The sequence below is a fragment of the Engystomops pustulosus genome, chromosome 9, assembly GCF_040894005.1.
Source record: "Engystomops pustulosus chromosome 9, aEngPut4.maternal, whole genome shotgun sequence".
Taxonomy (NCBI): domain Eukaryota; kingdom Metazoa; phylum Chordata; class Amphibia; order Anura; family Leptodactylidae; genus Engystomops; species Engystomops pustulosus.
In genome coordinates this window covers 29,181,220-29,196,219 of record NC_092419.1, presented here as the reverse complement: position 1 = coordinate 29,196,219, position 15,000 = coordinate 29,181,220, and the positions used below count along the sequence as shown (strand labels likewise).

General features: G+C 47.0%; 16 non-coding genes across 16 annotated transcripts in view; 8 read left to right on the top strand and 8 right to left on the bottom strand.

The window, feature by feature from the left end:
- Positions 1-52, bottom strand: part of TRNAR-UCG (transfer RNA arginine (anticodon UCG)) — a 73-nt gene extending 21 nt beyond the window's left edge. Inside the window, exon 1 of the tRNA in view lies at positions 1-52. This exon is cut by the window's left edge and continues 21 nt beyond it. This is a non-coding gene — a tRNA (tRNA-Arg).
- A 232-nt stretch (positions 53-284) lies between these two features.
- Positions 285-394, top strand: TRNAL-CAA (transfer RNA leucine (anticodon CAA)). Its single transcript has 2 exons — positions 285-322; positions 349-394. It is a non-coding gene; the product is annotated as a tRNA-Leu (tRNA).
- A 110-nt stretch (positions 395-504) lies between these two features.
- On the bottom strand, positions 505-577 carry TRNAR-UCG (transfer RNA arginine (anticodon UCG)). The gene has a single exon. It is a non-coding gene; the product is annotated as a tRNA-Arg (tRNA).
- A 232-nt stretch (positions 578-809) lies between these two features.
- Positions 810-919, top strand: TRNAL-CAA (transfer RNA leucine (anticodon CAA)). The gene is made up of 2 exons: positions 810-847; positions 874-919. It is a non-coding gene; the product is annotated as a tRNA-Leu (tRNA).
- A 110-nt stretch (positions 920-1,029) lies between these two features.
- TRNAR-UCG (transfer RNA arginine (anticodon UCG)) lies at positions 1,030-1,102 on the bottom strand. The gene has a single exon. It is a non-coding gene; the product is annotated as a tRNA-Arg (tRNA).
- Positions 1,103-1,553: 451 nt separating this feature from the next.
- TRNAR-UCG (transfer RNA arginine (anticodon UCG)) lies at positions 1,554-1,626 on the bottom strand. Its single transcript has one exon. It is a non-coding gene; the product is annotated as a tRNA-Arg (tRNA).
- Positions 1,627-1,858: 232 nt separating this feature from the next.
- Positions 1,859-1,968, top strand: TRNAL-CAA (transfer RNA leucine (anticodon CAA)). The gene is made up of 2 exons: positions 1,859-1,896; positions 1,923-1,968. It is a non-coding gene; the product is annotated as a tRNA-Leu (tRNA).
- Positions 1,969-2,078: 110 nt separating this feature from the next.
- On the bottom strand, positions 2,079-2,151 carry TRNAR-UCG (transfer RNA arginine (anticodon UCG)). Its single transcript has one exon. It is a non-coding gene; the product is annotated as a tRNA-Arg (tRNA).
- A 232-nt stretch (positions 2,152-2,383) lies between these two features.
- Positions 2,384-2,493, top strand: TRNAL-CAA (transfer RNA leucine (anticodon CAA)). Its single transcript has 2 exons — positions 2,384-2,421; positions 2,448-2,493. It is a non-coding gene; the product is annotated as a tRNA-Leu (tRNA).
- Positions 2,494-2,908: 415 nt separating this feature from the next.
- Positions 2,909-3,018, top strand: TRNAL-CAA (transfer RNA leucine (anticodon CAA)). The gene is made up of 2 exons: positions 2,909-2,946; positions 2,973-3,018. It is a non-coding gene; the product is annotated as a tRNA-Leu (tRNA).
- Positions 3,019-3,433: 415 nt separating this feature from the next.
- TRNAL-CAA (transfer RNA leucine (anticodon CAA)) lies at positions 3,434-3,543 on the top strand. Its single transcript has 2 exons — positions 3,434-3,471; positions 3,498-3,543. It is a non-coding gene; the product is annotated as a tRNA-Leu (tRNA).
- A 9,769-nt stretch (positions 3,544-13,312) lies between these two features.
- TRNAL-CAA (transfer RNA leucine (anticodon CAA)) lies at positions 13,313-13,422 on the top strand. The gene is made up of 2 exons: positions 13,313-13,350; positions 13,377-13,422. It is a non-coding gene; the product is annotated as a tRNA-Leu (tRNA).
- Positions 13,423-13,532: 110 nt separating this feature from the next.
- TRNAR-UCG (transfer RNA arginine (anticodon UCG)) lies at positions 13,533-13,605 on the bottom strand. Its single transcript has one exon. It is a non-coding gene; the product is annotated as a tRNA-Arg (tRNA).
- A 452-nt stretch (positions 13,606-14,057) lies between these two features.
- TRNAR-UCG (transfer RNA arginine (anticodon UCG)) lies at positions 14,058-14,130 on the bottom strand. Its single transcript has one exon. It is a non-coding gene; the product is annotated as a tRNA-Arg (tRNA).
- Positions 14,131-14,362: 232 nt separating this feature from the next.
- Positions 14,363-14,472, top strand: TRNAL-CAA (transfer RNA leucine (anticodon CAA)). Its single transcript has 2 exons — positions 14,363-14,400; positions 14,427-14,472. It is a non-coding gene; the product is annotated as a tRNA-Leu (tRNA).
- A 110-nt stretch (positions 14,473-14,582) lies between these two features.
- TRNAR-UCG (transfer RNA arginine (anticodon UCG)) lies at positions 14,583-14,655 on the bottom strand. The gene has a single exon. It is a non-coding gene; the product is annotated as a tRNA-Arg (tRNA).
- Positions 14,656-15,000: the final 345 nt, after the last annotated feature.

Genomic DNA, 15,000 nt, shown 5'->3' with positions numbered 1-15,000 from the left:
CCTCAATCTTCTGATCCGAAGTCAGACGCCTTATCCATTAGGCCACGCGGTCCTTACAGTATGTTCTGTGGTCTTTATGTTGAAACAGGAAATACTGTTGTGTCTTTGGTTTCTTTTGAGGTTAAAGACAAAACAAAACTTTCTTTCTAGTATACATCAACAAATACAGTAGACCTACATGACATTCCAGATTTCTCTGTACTTTTTTCACATATTGCACATAACGCCTGACCATACGGTAAACCACACGGCTAAGGAATGGACTAAAATGTCTTCGCGAGTATGTCAGAATGGCCGAGTGGTCCAAGGCGCCAGACTCAAGAGCAAATTCTTCCCCCAACATGGGTGTTCTGGTCTCCAAATGGAGGCGTGGGTTCAAATCCCACTTCTGACAGCAAGTTTTTGGCAAAGCAAGCTTTCTTACCTGAGTCAATGTAAACGCTAACTTATACTCGTGTAATCAAATTCAAAAGATAGCACTTAGACAGCTCTCTATTTACTCATCGACCACGAAGGGACTCGAACCCTCAATCTTCTGATCCGAAGTCAGACGCCTTATCCATTAGGCCACGCGGTCCTGATGGTAGGCTCTGTGGACTTTACGTTGAAACAGGAAATACTGTTGTGTCTTTGGTTTCATTTGAGGTAAAAGACAAAACAAAACTTTCTTTCTAGTATACATCAACAAATACAGTAGACCTACATGACATTCCAGATTTCTCTGTAATTTTTTCACATATTGCACATAACGCCTGACCATACGGTAAACCACACGGCTAAGGAATGGACTAAAATGTCTTTGCCAGTATGTCAGAATGGCCGAGTGGTCTAAGGCGCCAGACTCAAGAGCAAATTCTTCCCCCAACATGGGTGTTCTGGTCTCCAAATGGAGGCGTGGGTTCAAATCCCACTTCTGACAGCAAGTTTTTGGCAAAGCAAGCTTTCTTACATGAGTCAATGTAAAAGCTAACTTATACTCGTGTAATCAAATTCAAAAGATAGCACTTAGACAGCTCTCTGTTAACTCATCGACCACGAAGGGACTCGAACCCTCAATCTTCTGATCCGAAGTCAGACGCCTTATCCATTAGGCCACGCGGTTCTGACGGTAGGCTCTGTGGACTTTACGTTGAAACAGGAAATACTATTGTGTCTTTGGTTTCATTTGAGGTAAAAGACAAAACAAAACTTTCTTTCTAGTATACATCAACAAATACAGTAGACCTACATGACATTCCAGATTTCTCTGTAATTTTTCACATATTGCACATAACGCCTGACCATACGGTAAACCACACGGCTAAGGAATGGACTAAAATGTCTTTGCCAGTATGTCAGAATGGCCGAGTGGTCTAAGGCGCCACACTCAAGAGCAAATTCTTCCCCCAACATGGGTGTTCTGGTCTCCAAATGGAGGCGTGGGTTCAAATCCCACTTCTGACAGCAAGTTTTTGGCAAAGCAAGCTTTCTTACATGAGTCAATGTAAACGCTAACTTATACTCGTGTAATCAAATTCAAAAGATAGCACTTAGGCAGCGCTCTATTAACTCATCGACCACGAAGGGACTCGAACCCTCAATCTTCTGATCCGAAGTCAGACGCCTTATCCATTAGGCCACGCGGTCCTGACGGTAGGCTCTGTGGACTTTACGTTGAAACAGGAAATACTATTGTGTCTTTGGTTTCATTTGAGGTAAAAGACAAAACAAAACTTTCTTTCTAGTATACATCAACAAATACAGTAGACCTACATGACATTCCAGATTTCTCTGTAATTTTTTCACATATTGCACATAACGCCTGACCATACGGTAAACCACACGGCTAAGGAATGGACTAAAATGTCTTTGCCAGTATGTCAGAATGGCCGAGTGGTCTAAGGCGCCAGACTCAAGAGCAAATTCTTCCCCCAACATGGGTGTTCTGGTCTCCAAATGGAGGCGTGGGTTCAAATCCCACTTCTGACAGCAAGTTTTTGGCAAAGCAAGCTTTCTTACATGAGTCAATGTAAACGCTAACTTATACTCGTGTAATCAAATTCAAAAGATAGCACTTAGACAGCTCTCTGTTAACTCATCGACCACGAAGGGACTCGAACCCTCAATCTTCTGATCCGAAGTCAGACGCCTTATCCATTAGGCCACGCGGTCCTGATGGTAGGCTCTGTGGACTTTACGTTGAAACAGGAAATACTGTTGTGTCTTTGGTTTCATTTGAGGTAAAAGACAAAACAAAACTTTCTTTCTAGTATACATCAACAAATACAGTAGACCTACATGACATTCCAGATTTCTCTGTAATTTTTTCACATATTGCACATAACGCCTGACCATATGGTAAACCACACGGCTAAGGAATGGACTAAAATGTCTTTGCCAGTATGTCAGAATGGCCGAGTGGTCTAAGGCGCCAGACTCAAGAGCAAATTCTTCCCCCAACATGGGTGTTCTGGTCTCCAAATGGAGGCGTGGGTTCAAATCCCACTTCTGACAGCAAGTTTTTGGCAAAGCAAGCTTTCTTACATGAGTCAATGCAAACGCTAACTTATACTCGTGTAATCAAATTCAAAAGATAGCAATTAGGCAGCGCTCTATTAATTCATCAACCACGAAGGGACTCGACCCCTCAATCTTCTGATCTGAAGTCAGACGCCTTATCCATTAGGCCACGCGGTCCTGACGGTAGGCTCTGTGGACTTTACGTTGAAACAGGAAATACTATTGTGTCTTTGGTTTCATTTGAGGTAAAAGACAAAACAAAACTTTCTTTCTAGTATACATCAACAAATACAGTAGACCTACATGACATTCCAGATTTCTCTGTAATTTTTTCACATATTGCACATAACGCCTGACCATACGGTAAACCACACGGCTAAGGAATGGACTAAAATGTCTTTGCCAGTATGTCAGAATGGCCGAGTGGTCTAAGGCGCCAGACTCAAGAGCAAATTCTTCCCACAACATGGTTGTTCTGGTCTCCAAATGGAGGTGTGGGTTCAAATCCCACTTCTGACAGCAAGTTTTTGGCAAAGCAAGCTTTCTTACATGAGTCAATGTAAACGCTAACTTATACTCGTGTAATCAAATTCAAAAGATAGCACTTAGACAGCTCTCTGTTAACTCATCGACCACGAAGGGATTCGAATCCTCAATCTTCTGACCCAAAGTCAGACGCCTTATCCATTAGGCCACGCGGTCCTGATGGTAGGCTCTGTGGACTTTACGTTGAAACAGGAAATACTGTTGTGTCTTTGGTTTCATTTGAGGTAAAAGACAAAACAAAACTTTCTTTCTAGTATACATCAACAAATACAGTAGACCTACATGACATTCCAGATTTCTCTGTAATTTTTTCACATATTGCACATAACGCCTGACCATACGGTAAACCACACGGCTAAGGAATGGACTAAAATGTCTTTGCCAGTATGTCAGAATGGCCGAGTGGTCTAAGGCGCCAGACTCAAGAGCAAATTCTTCCCCCAACATGGGTGTTCTGGTCTCCAAATGGAGGCGTGGGTTCAAATCCCACTTCTGACAGCAAGTTTTTGGCAAAGCAAGCTTTCTTACATGAGTCAATGTAAACGCTAACTTATACTCGTGTAATCAAATTCAAAAGATAGCACTTAGACAGCTCTCTATTAACTCATCGACCACGAAGGGACTTGAATAGAGATGAGCGAACATGCTCGGTCGAGCATTAGGGTACTCGAAACTGCTCGTTACTCGGACGAATACTTCGCCCGCTCGAGAAAATGGCAGCTCCCACCGTTTTGCTTTTTGGCGGCCAGAAACAGAGCCAATCACAAGCCAGGAGACTCTGCACTCCACCCAGCATGACGTGGTACCCTTACACGTCGATAGCAGTGGTTGGCTGGCCAGATCAGGTGACCCTGGGATAGACTAGCCGCTGGCCGCGCTGCTCGGATCATTCTGTCTCTGGATGCCGCTAGGGAGAGAGCTGCTGCTGGTCAGGGAAAGCGTTAGGGTGTTCTATTAGCTTACTGTTAGGCAGGAGTGATTCTCAAAGAACCCAACAGCCCTTCTTAGGGCTACAATAACGTTCTACTTTTTTTATTTTAATTTGCATCTTTTACCATTTTGTGAGGAATTAGCAGGGGGACTTGCTACCGTTGTGTTTAGCTCTTAGTGGCACACATATCCATAGCAAAGACCGAAGTGGGAAAATTCAGTAGGGGTTGGATTTCTATTAGGCAATAACTCAGTGTCATCTCATCTGGCATAGTAGTGTGCTTCCTTTGATACTTGGCTAGAAAATAGCCATAGGAGAATACAAACAGCTTCTTGAAGCCTACAGTAGCGTTCTATATATTTGATTTCTGGTTGATCTGCTGGTGGCTGTAGTTTCTGCAGTGCATGTACTTGCCAATTCTGAGCAATTTGTAGTGAGACTTGCGACCGCTGTGTTCTGCGCTTAGTGGCGCACATATCCATAGCAAAGGCCGAAGTGGCAAAATTCAGTAGGGGTTGGATTTCTATTAGGCAATAACTCAGTGTCATCTCATCTGGCATAGTACTGTGCTTCCTTTGATACTTGGCTAGAAAATAGCCATAGGAGAATACAAACAGCTTCTTGAAGCCTACAGTAGCGTTCTATATATTTGATTTCTGGTTGATCTGCTGGTGGCTGTAGTTTCTGCAGTGCATGTACTTGCCAATTCTGAGCAATTTGTAGTGAGACTTGCGACCGCTGTGTTCTGCGCTTAGTGGCGCACATATCCATAGCAAAGGCCGAAGTGGCAAAATTCAGTAGGGGTTGGATTTCTATTAGGCAATAACTCAGTGTCATCTCATCTGGCATAGTACTGTGCTTCCTTTGATACTTGGCTAGAAAATAGCCATAGGAGAATACAAACAGCTTCTTGAAGCCTACAGTAGCGTTCTATATATTTGATTTCTGGTTGATCTGCTGGTGGCTGTAGTTTCTGCAGTGCATGTACTTGCCAATTCTGAGCAATTTGTAGTGAGACTTGCGACCGCTGTGTTCTGCGCTTAGTGGCGCACATATCCATAGCAAAGGCCGAAGTGGCAAAATTCAGTAGGGGTTGGATTTCTATTAGGCAATAACTCAGTGTCATCTCATCTGGCATAGTACTGTGCTTCCTTTGATACTTGGCTAGAAAATAGCCATAGGAGAATACAAACAGCTTCTTGAAGCCTACAGTAGCGTTCTATATATTTGATTTCTGGTTGATCTGCTGGTGGCTGTAGTTTCTGCAGTGCATGTACTTGCCAATTCTGAGCAATTTGTAGTGAGACTTGCGACCGCTGTGTTCTGCGCTTAGTGGCGCACATATCCATAGCAAAGGCCGAAGTGGCAAAATTCAGTAGGGGTTGGATTTCTATTAGGCAATAACTCAGTGTCATCTCATCTGGCATAGTAGTGTGCTTCCTTTGATACTTGGCTAGAAAATAGCCATAGGAGAATACAAACAGCTTCTTGAAGCCTACAGTAGCGTTCTATATATTTGATTTCTGGTTGATCTGCTGGTGGCTGTAGTTTCTGCAGTGCATGTACTTGCCAATTCTGAGCAATTTGTAGTGAGACTTGCGACCGCTGTGTTCTGCGCTTAGTGGCGCACATATCCATAGCAAAGGCCGAAGTGGCAAAATTCAGTAGGGGTTGGATTTCTATTAGGCAATAACTCAGTGTCATCTCATCTGGCATAGTAGTGTGCTTCCTTTGATACTTGGCTAGAAAATAGCCATAGGAGAATACAAACAGCTTCTTGAAGCCTACAGTAGCGTTCTATATATTTGATTTCTGGTTGATCTGCTGGTGGCTGTAGTTTCTGCAGTGCATGTACTTGCCAATTCTGAGCAATTTGTAGTGAGACTTGCGACCGCTGTGTTCTGCGCTTAGTGGCGCACATATCCATAGCAAAGGCCGAAGTGGCAAAATTCAGTAGGGGTTGGATTTCTATTAGGCAATAACTCAGTGTCATCTCATCTGGCATAGTAGTGTGCTTTGATACTTGGCTAGAAAATAGCCATAGCAATAGGATAGCATTGTTTGGTTTTAAAAACTCAAAAAAAAACAAAAAACACAAAAAAAAAAAAAAAACACAAAAAAAAAAAAAAAAGTAAAAAAAAAAATAAAGTTATAACTCTCATTTTAAAAATGTTTAACCCGAGGGCTAGGGGTAGAGGACGAGGGCGGGGACGTGGGCGTCCAACTACTGCAGGGGTCAGAGGCCGTGGTCCTGGGCGGGGTGAGACACCACCTGCTGATGAGGGAGCAGGGGAACGCCGCAGAGCTACACTCCCTAGGTTCATGTCTGAAGTTACTGGGACTCGTGGTAGAGCACTGTTGAGGCCAGAACAGTGCGAACAGGTGATGTCGTGGATTGCTGACAATGCTTCGAGCAATTTGTCCACCACCAGTCAGTCTTCCACGCAGTCCACCCATGTCACCGAAATCGCCACTCCTCCAGCTCCTGCACCTCAGCCTCCTCCCCCCCAGTCTGCCCCCTCCCAGGAAAATTTGGCATTTGAACCGGCATACTCTGAGGAACTGTTTTCTGGACCCTTCCCACAGTCACAAACCACTTGTCCGGTTGCTGCTGAGCAATTTTCCGATGCCCAGGTTTTCCACCAGTCACAGTCTGTGGGTGATGATGACCTTCTTGACGTAGTGGAAGTGTGTAAAGAGGTGTCCGACGATGAGGAGACACGGTTGTCAGACAGTGGGGAAGTTGTTGTCAGGGCAGGAAGTCCGAGGGGGGAGCAGACTGAGGGATCGGAGGATGATGAGGTGACAGACCCAAGCTGGGTTGAGAGGCCGGGTGAACACAGTGCTTCTGAAACGGAGGAGAGTCCTCGACCTGAACAGGTTGGAAGAGGCAGTGGTGGGGCCAGACGGAGAGGCAGGGCCAGAGCTGGTGCATCAGCGCCACTGTCAACTAGTGAAGCTCCCGTGGTGAGGGCTCTTGCGGCGAGGGCTAGATCTTCAGAAGTGTGGAGGTTCTTTAAGGAAACACCGGATGACCGACGGACTGTGGTGTGCAACATTTGCCAAACCAGGCTCAGCAGGGGTTCCACCACTACTAGCTTAACTACCACCAGTATGCGCAGGCATATGAATGCTAAGCACCCCACTCAGTGGCAACAAGCCCGTTCACCTCCGGCCGTGCACACCACTGCTCCTTCCCCTGTGTCAGCTGCTAGTCAGCCCCCTGCCCAGGACCCTGGCACAAAAACCCCATCGTCGCCTCCACGATCCTCCACAGCATCCACCAGCGTTCAGCTCTCCATACCCCAGACGCTGGAGCGGAAACGCAAATATAGTGCAACCCACCCGCACGCCCAAGCCCTTAATGTGCACATCTCCAGATTGCTTAGCCTGGAGATGCTGCCCTATAGGCTAGTAGAGACCGAGGCCTTTCGCAACCTCATGGCGGCGGCCGCCCCTCGGTATTCGGTCCCCAGCCGCCACTACTTTTCCCGATGTGCCGTCCCAGCCCTGCACCAGCACGTGTCAGACAACATCATCCGTGCCCTGACCAACGCCGTTTCTGACAAGGTCCACCTGACCACGGACACGTGGACGAGTGCTGCCGGGCAGGGCCACTATATATCGCTGACGGCACATTGGGTTAACTTGGTGGAGGCTGGGACCGAGTCTGACCCTGGGGCTGCTCATATACTGCCGACGCCGAGGATTGCGGGGCCTACCTCGGTCCAGGTGTTTCAGGCCTACTATGCCTCCTCCTCCTCCCACCCCTCCTCCACCTCCTCCTCCGAACTACCATCCGTGGGCACGGCGCCATCAGTCGGTAGCTCTAGGCACAGCAGCAGTGCCGTCGCTAAGCGACAGCAGGCGGTGCTCAAACTGCTGAGCCTAGGCGACAAAAGGCACACCGCCCAAGAGCTATTACAGGGCATCACGGCGCAGACTGATCTGTGGCTGGCACCGCTGAACCTCAAGCCGGGAATGGTTGTGTGTGACAACGGCCGTAACCTGGTGGCGGCTCTGCAACTCGGCAGACTGACACATGTGCCATGCCTGGCCCATGTGTTAAATCTGATAGTGCAGCGTTTCCTCAAGACATACCCCAATCTGTCTGATTTGCTCACGAAGGTGCGCCGCATCTGTGCGCATTTCAGGAAGTCCAGCCCAGATGCTGCCACTCTCAGGGCAGCGCAGCGCCGCCTCCAACTGCCCGCTCACCGACTGTTGTGCGACGTGCCCACGAGGTGGAATTCAACACTGACCATGTTATCCAGAGTTTACCAGCAGCGCAGAGCGATTGTAGACTGCCAGATGTCAACTTCCACCAGAACTGGTAGTCAGGTCAGTCAGCTTCCTCAAGTCTACAATGAGGAGTGGACGTGGATGTCTGATATCTGTCAGGTGCTGAGTAACTTTGAGGAGTCAACACAGATGGTCAGTGGCGATGCCGCCATCATCAGCCTCACCATCCCGCTGCTTGGCCTGTTGAAAAACTCTCTGGTCAGCATGAAGTCGGAAGCTTTGCGCTCGTCACAAGAGACGGGGGAAGAATATTCCCTTGTTGATAGCCAAAGCACCCTGAGGTCTGTTTCTCAGCGCATATCGGAGGAGGTGGAGGTGGAGGAGGATGAGGAGGAAGAGGAGGAGAATGTTGGCGAGACACAAGAGGGGACCATTGTTGAGTCCTTCACTGTTCAGCGTGTATGGGCAGAAGAAGAGGAGTTGGAGGAGTTGGAGGAGGAGGAAATGGACAGTCAGGCCAGTGAGGGGAGTGAATTCTTACGCGTTGGTACTCTGGCGCATATGGCAGATTTCATGCTAGGCTGCCTATCCCGTGACCCTCGCGTTCAAAGAATTTATTCCAGCACCGATTACTGGGTGTTCACTCTCCTGGATCCACGGTACAAGCAAAATCTTCCCACTCTCATCCCTGGAGAGGAAAGGAGTGTGAGAATGCATGAATACCAGCAGGCCCTGGTGCACAAGCTGAAACAGTATTTCCCTTCTGACAGCGCTAGCGGCAGAGTGCGTAGTTCTGCGGGACAAGTAGCGAGGGAGAGTAGGCGAGCAGGCAGCTTGTCCAGCACTGGCAAGGGTACGCTTTACAAGGCTTTTGCCAGCTTTATGTCACCCCAGCAAGACACTGTCACCTGTCCCCAGTCTCGGCAGAGTAGGGCTGATCTTTACAGAAAGATGGTGAGGGAGTACGTAGCTGACCATACCATCGTCCTAAATGATCACACAGCTCCCTACAACTACTGGGTTTCAAAGCTGGACATGTGGCGCGAACTGGCGCTGTACGCCTTGGAGGTTCTTGCCTGCCCTGCCGCTAGCGTCTTGTCCGAGCGGGTTTTCAGTGCAGCTGGTGGCATCATCACCGATAAGCGTACACGCCTGTCGACTGACAGCGCTGACAGGCTGACGCTTATTAAAATGAATAAAGGCTGGATTTCTCAGAATTTCCAATCTCCACCAGGTGAAGGAAGCTCAACCTGAATAATTGATCCACTCCTCCTCCTCCTCCTCATTTTCCTCCTTCTCCTCCTCTTTGTACAGTAAAGCAGAGGAAACTGGCTATTTTTTGACAGGGCCCACTGGCTCTTGCTATAGTACTTCATGCATTTAATTTTTCTGGAGGGCCACCTACCCGGTCCTCTGTTTGAAACAATTTTTGTGAGTGCCACATACAGGCACTCAATCTATTCCATTTTTCTGGAGGGCCACCTACCCGGTCCTCTGTTTTAAAAAATTTTTGGGACTGCCACATACAGGCACTCAATCTATTCCATTTTACTGCAGGGCCACCTACCTGCTCCTCTGGTTTGAACAATTTTTGGGACTGCCACATACAGGCACTCAATCTATTCCATTTTACTGGAGGGCCACCTACCTGCTCCTCTGGTTTGAAACATTTTTGGGACTGCCACATACAGGCACTCAATCTATTCCATTTTACTGCAGGGCCACCTACCTGCTCCTCTGGTTTGAACAATTTTTGGGACTGCCACATACAGGCACTCAATCTATTCCATTTTACTGCAGGGCCACCTACCTGCTCCTCTGGTTTGAAACATTTTTGGGACTGCCACATACAGGCACTCAATCTATTCCATTTTACTGCAGGGCCACCTACCTGCTCCTCTGGTTTGAACAATTTTTGGGACTGCCACATACAGGCACTCAATCTATTCCATTTTACTGCAGGGCCACCTACCTGCTCCTCTGGTTTGAACAATTTTTGGGACTGCCACATACAGGCACTCAATCTATTCCATTTTACTGCAGGGCCACCTACCTGCTCCTCTGGTTTGAAACATTTTTGGGACTGCCACATACAGGCACTCAATCTATTCCATTTTACTGCAGGGCCACCTACCTGCTCCTCTGGTTTGAACAATTTTTGGGACTGCCACATACAGGCACTCAATCTATTCCATTTTACTGCAGGGCCACCTACCTGCTCCTCTGGTTTGAACAATTTTTGGGACTGCCACATACAGGCACTCAATCTATTCCATTTTACTGGAGGGCCACCTACCTGCTCCTCTGGTTTGAAACATTTTTGGGACTGCCACATACAGGCACTCAATCTATCCCATTTTACTGGAGGGCCACCTACCTGCTCCTCTGGTTTGAAACATTTTTGGGACTGCCACATACAGGCACTCAATCTATTCCATTTTACTGCAGGGCCACCTACCTGCTCCTCTGGTTTGAACAATTTTTGGGACTGCCACATACAGGCACTCAATCTATTCCATTTTACTGCAGGGCCACCTACCTGCTCCTCTGGTTTGAACAATTTTTGGGACTGCCACATACAGGCACTCAATCTATTCCATTTTACTGGAGGGCCACCTACCTGCTCCTCTGGTTTGAAACATTTTTGGGACTGCCACATACAGGCACTCAATCTATCCCATTTTACTGGAGGGCCACCTACCTGCTCCTCTGGTTTGAAACATTTTTGGGACTGCCACATACAGGCACTCAATCTATTCCATTTTACTGCAGGGCCACCTACCTGCTCCTCTGGTTTGAACAATTTTTGGGACTGCCACATACAGGCACTCAATCTATTCCATTTTACTGCAGGGCCACCTACCTGCTCCTCTGGTTTGAACAATTTTTGGGACTGCCACATACAGGCACTCAATCTATTCCATTTTACTGGAGGGCCACCTACCTGCTCCTCTGGTTTGAAACATTTTTGGGACTGCCACATACAGGCACTCAATCTATCCCATTTTACTGGAGGGCCACCTACCTGCTCCTCTGGTTTGAAAAATGTTTGGGACTGCCACATACAGGCACTATCCAAATTAAATTGTCTCCATAGCAGCCTCCACACGTTGTCTCCATTGCTACCTCCAAAAGTCGTCCATATAGCTGCCTCCATACATCGTCCCTTTATCAAACGAGGTGTGTCAGGCAGAAATTTGGGTTGTTTTCATGGATTCCACATCAAAGTTGTTAACTTTGTCGCCACCCTGCTGTGTTATCCACAAAATATACTGGCAAACTTTTACCATTTAGGGATATTATTTCAGCGCTTCTTGCGCATCTGTTTACATTCCCCTCACCCGGCATATCCTAAACTTATAAGAACGCTACTACACTTGATCTTATACAAAAGGTTCTTAGAAGTGCTGTTTGGGGAGTAGCCTAGAGACAGGGGCTTGGATTGGCGAAAGCTCGCCTGGCAGCGGAACGCCAGCTCCATGCGCATCATGCGCTTCTTGCGCATCTGTTTACATTCCCCTCACCCGCCATATCCCAAACTTATGAGAACGCTACTACACTTAACTTGGTGCAGGCTGGGACCGAGTCTGACCCTGGGGCTGGTCATATACTGCCGACGCAGAGAATTGCGGGGCCTACCTCGGTCCAGGTCTCAAAGGCCTACTATACCTCCTCCCACCCCTCCTCCACCTCCTCCTCCTCCGAATTACCATCCGTGGGCATGGCGCCATCAGTCGGTAGCTCTAGGCACAGCAGCAGTGCCGTCGCTAAGCGACAGCAGGCGGTGCTGAAACTGCTGAGCCTAGGCGATAAAAGGCACACCGCCCAAGAGCTATTACAGGGCATTCCACATCAAAGTTGTTAACTTTGTCGCCACCCTGCTGTGTAATCCCCAAAATATACTTGCAAACTTTTACCATTTAGGGATATTATTTCAGCGCTTCTTGCGCATCTGTTTACATTCCCCTCACCCGGCATATCCTAAACTTATAAGAACGCTACTACACTTGATCTTATACAAAAGGTTCTTAGAAGTGCTGTTTGGGGAGTAGCCTATAGACAGGGGCTTGGATTGGCGAAAGCTCGCCTGGCAGCGGAGCGCCAGCTCCATGCCAAGATCCAACTAACATAGTTTTAACTGCAGCACCTTTAATCTACTACTAGTTCACTGCCTCCATACATCGTCCCCTTATCAAACGAGCTGTGTCAGGCAGAATTTTGGGTTGTTTTCATGGCTTCCATGTTAACTTTGTCGCCACCCTGCTGTGTAATCCACAAAATATACTGGCAAACTTTTATCATGTACCGATATTATTTGAGCGCTTCTTGCTCACCTCCTTTGGTTCCTCTCTGCCACCCATTGGTTTGAAGCCTGAGTCCATTTAGGGTATGTCGCCATGACACTCTCTAGCCTGCTGCCGCTGCCTCTGCATGCCGTCCCCTATAGTGTCAGGGTCAATTATTGGATGTTTTAGATGCTATCTAGCTTCATTCTGTCACTCTGTCATGGCCATGCTGTTGCCCATAATTTTGGCATAATGGTGCGATTATGCAGCCTCAGAGGCATCCATGCATGCTGCCCCTGCTGTTTCCTGTCCATTTCCGTGGTGTTTCCATCCTTTTCTGAGGTTCCCAGGTGTTTGGCCAAGCTTCCCTGTGCAGAGCCTTGGTCCCCTTGAAAAATGCTCGAGTCTCCCATTGACTTCAATGGGGTTCGTTATTCGAGACGAGCACTCGAGCATCGGGAAAAGTTCGTCTCGAATAACGAGTACCCGAGCATTTTAGTGTTCGCTCATCTCTAGACTTGAACCCTCAATCTTCTGATCCGAAGTCAGACGCCTTATCCATTAGGCCACGTGGTCCTGATGGTAGGCTCTGTGGACTTTACATTGAAACAGGAAATACTATTGTGTCTTTGGTTTCATTTGAGGTAAAAGACAAAACAAAACTTTCTTTCTAGTATACATCAACAAATACAGTAGACCTACATGACATTCCAGATTTCTCTGTAATTTTTTCACATATTGCACATAACGCCTGACCATACGGTAAACCACACGGCTAAGGAATGGACTAAAATGTCTTTGCCAGTATGTCAGAATGGCCGAGTGGTCTAAGGCGCCAGACTCAAGAGCAAATTCTTCCCCCAACATGGGTGTTCTGGTCTCCAAATGGAGGCGTGGGTTCAAATCCCACTTCTGACAGCAAGTTTTTGGCAAAGCAAGCTTTCTTACATGAGTTAATTTTAACGCTAACTTTTACTCGTGTAATCAAATTCAAAAGATAGCACTTAGACAGCTCTCTATTAACTCATCGACCACGAAGGGACTCGAACCCTCAATCTTCTGATCCGAAGTCAGACGCCTTATCCATTAGGCCACGCGGTCCTGATGGTAGGCTCTGTGGACTTTACGTTGAAACAGGAAATACTATTGTGTCTTTGGTTTCATTTGAGGTAAAAGACAAAACAAAACTTTCTTTCTAGTATACATCAACAAATACAGTAGACCTACATGACATTCCAGATTTCTCTGTAATTTTTTCACATATTGCACATAACGCCTGACCATACGGTAAACCACACGGCTAAGGAATGGACTAAAATGTCTTTGCCAGTGTGACAGAATGGCCGAGTGGTCTAAGGCGCCAGACTCAAGAGCAAATTCTTCCCCCAACATGGGTGTTCTGGTCTCCAAATGGAGGCGTGGGTTCAAATCCCACTTCTGACAGCAAGTTTTTGGCAAAGCAAGCTTTCTTACATGAGTCAATGTAAGCGCTAACTTATACTCGTTTAATCAAATTCAAAAGATAGCACTTAGGCAGCGCTCTATTAACTCATCGACCACGAAGGGACTCGAACCCTCAATCTTCTGATCCGAAGTCAGACGCCTTATCCATTAGGCCACGCGGTCCTTACAGTATGTTCTGTGGACTTTACGTTGAAACAGGAAATACTGTTGTGTCTTTGGTTTCATTTGAGGTAAAAGACAAAACAAAACTTTCTTTCTAGTATACATCAACAAATACAGTAGACCTACATGACATTCCAGATTTCTCTGTAATTTTTTCACATATTGCACATAACGCCTGACCATACGGTAAACCACACGGCTAAGGAATGGACTAAAATGTCTTTGCCAGTATGTCAGAATGGCCGAGTGGTCTAAGGCGCCAGACTCAAGAGCAAATTCTTCCCCCAACATGGGTGTTCTGGTCTCCAAATGGAGGCGTGGGTTCAAATCCCACTTCTGACAGCAAGTTTTTGGCAAAGCAAGCTTTCTTACATGAGTCAAGGTAAACGCTAACCTATACTCGTGTAATCAAATTCAAAAGATAGCACTTAGACAGCTCTCTGTTAACTCATTGACCACGAAGGGACTCGAACCCTCAATCTCCTGATCCGAAGTCAGACGCCTTATCCATTAGGCCACGCGGTCCTGATGGTAGGCTCAGTGGACTTTACGTTGAAACAGGAAATACTGTTGTGTCTTTGGTTTCATTTGAGGTAAAAGACAAAACAAAACTTTCTTTCTAGTATACATCAACAAATACAGTAGACCTACATGACATTCCAGATTTCTCTGTAATTTTTTCACATATTGCACATAACGCCTGACCATACGGTAAACCACACGGCTAAGGAATGGACTAAAATGTCTTTGCCAGTGTGACAGAATGGCCGAGTGGTCTAAGGCGCCAGACTCAAGAGCAAATTCTTCCCCCAACATGGGTGTTCTGGTCTCCAAATGGAGGCGTGGGTTCAAATCCCACTTCTGACAGCA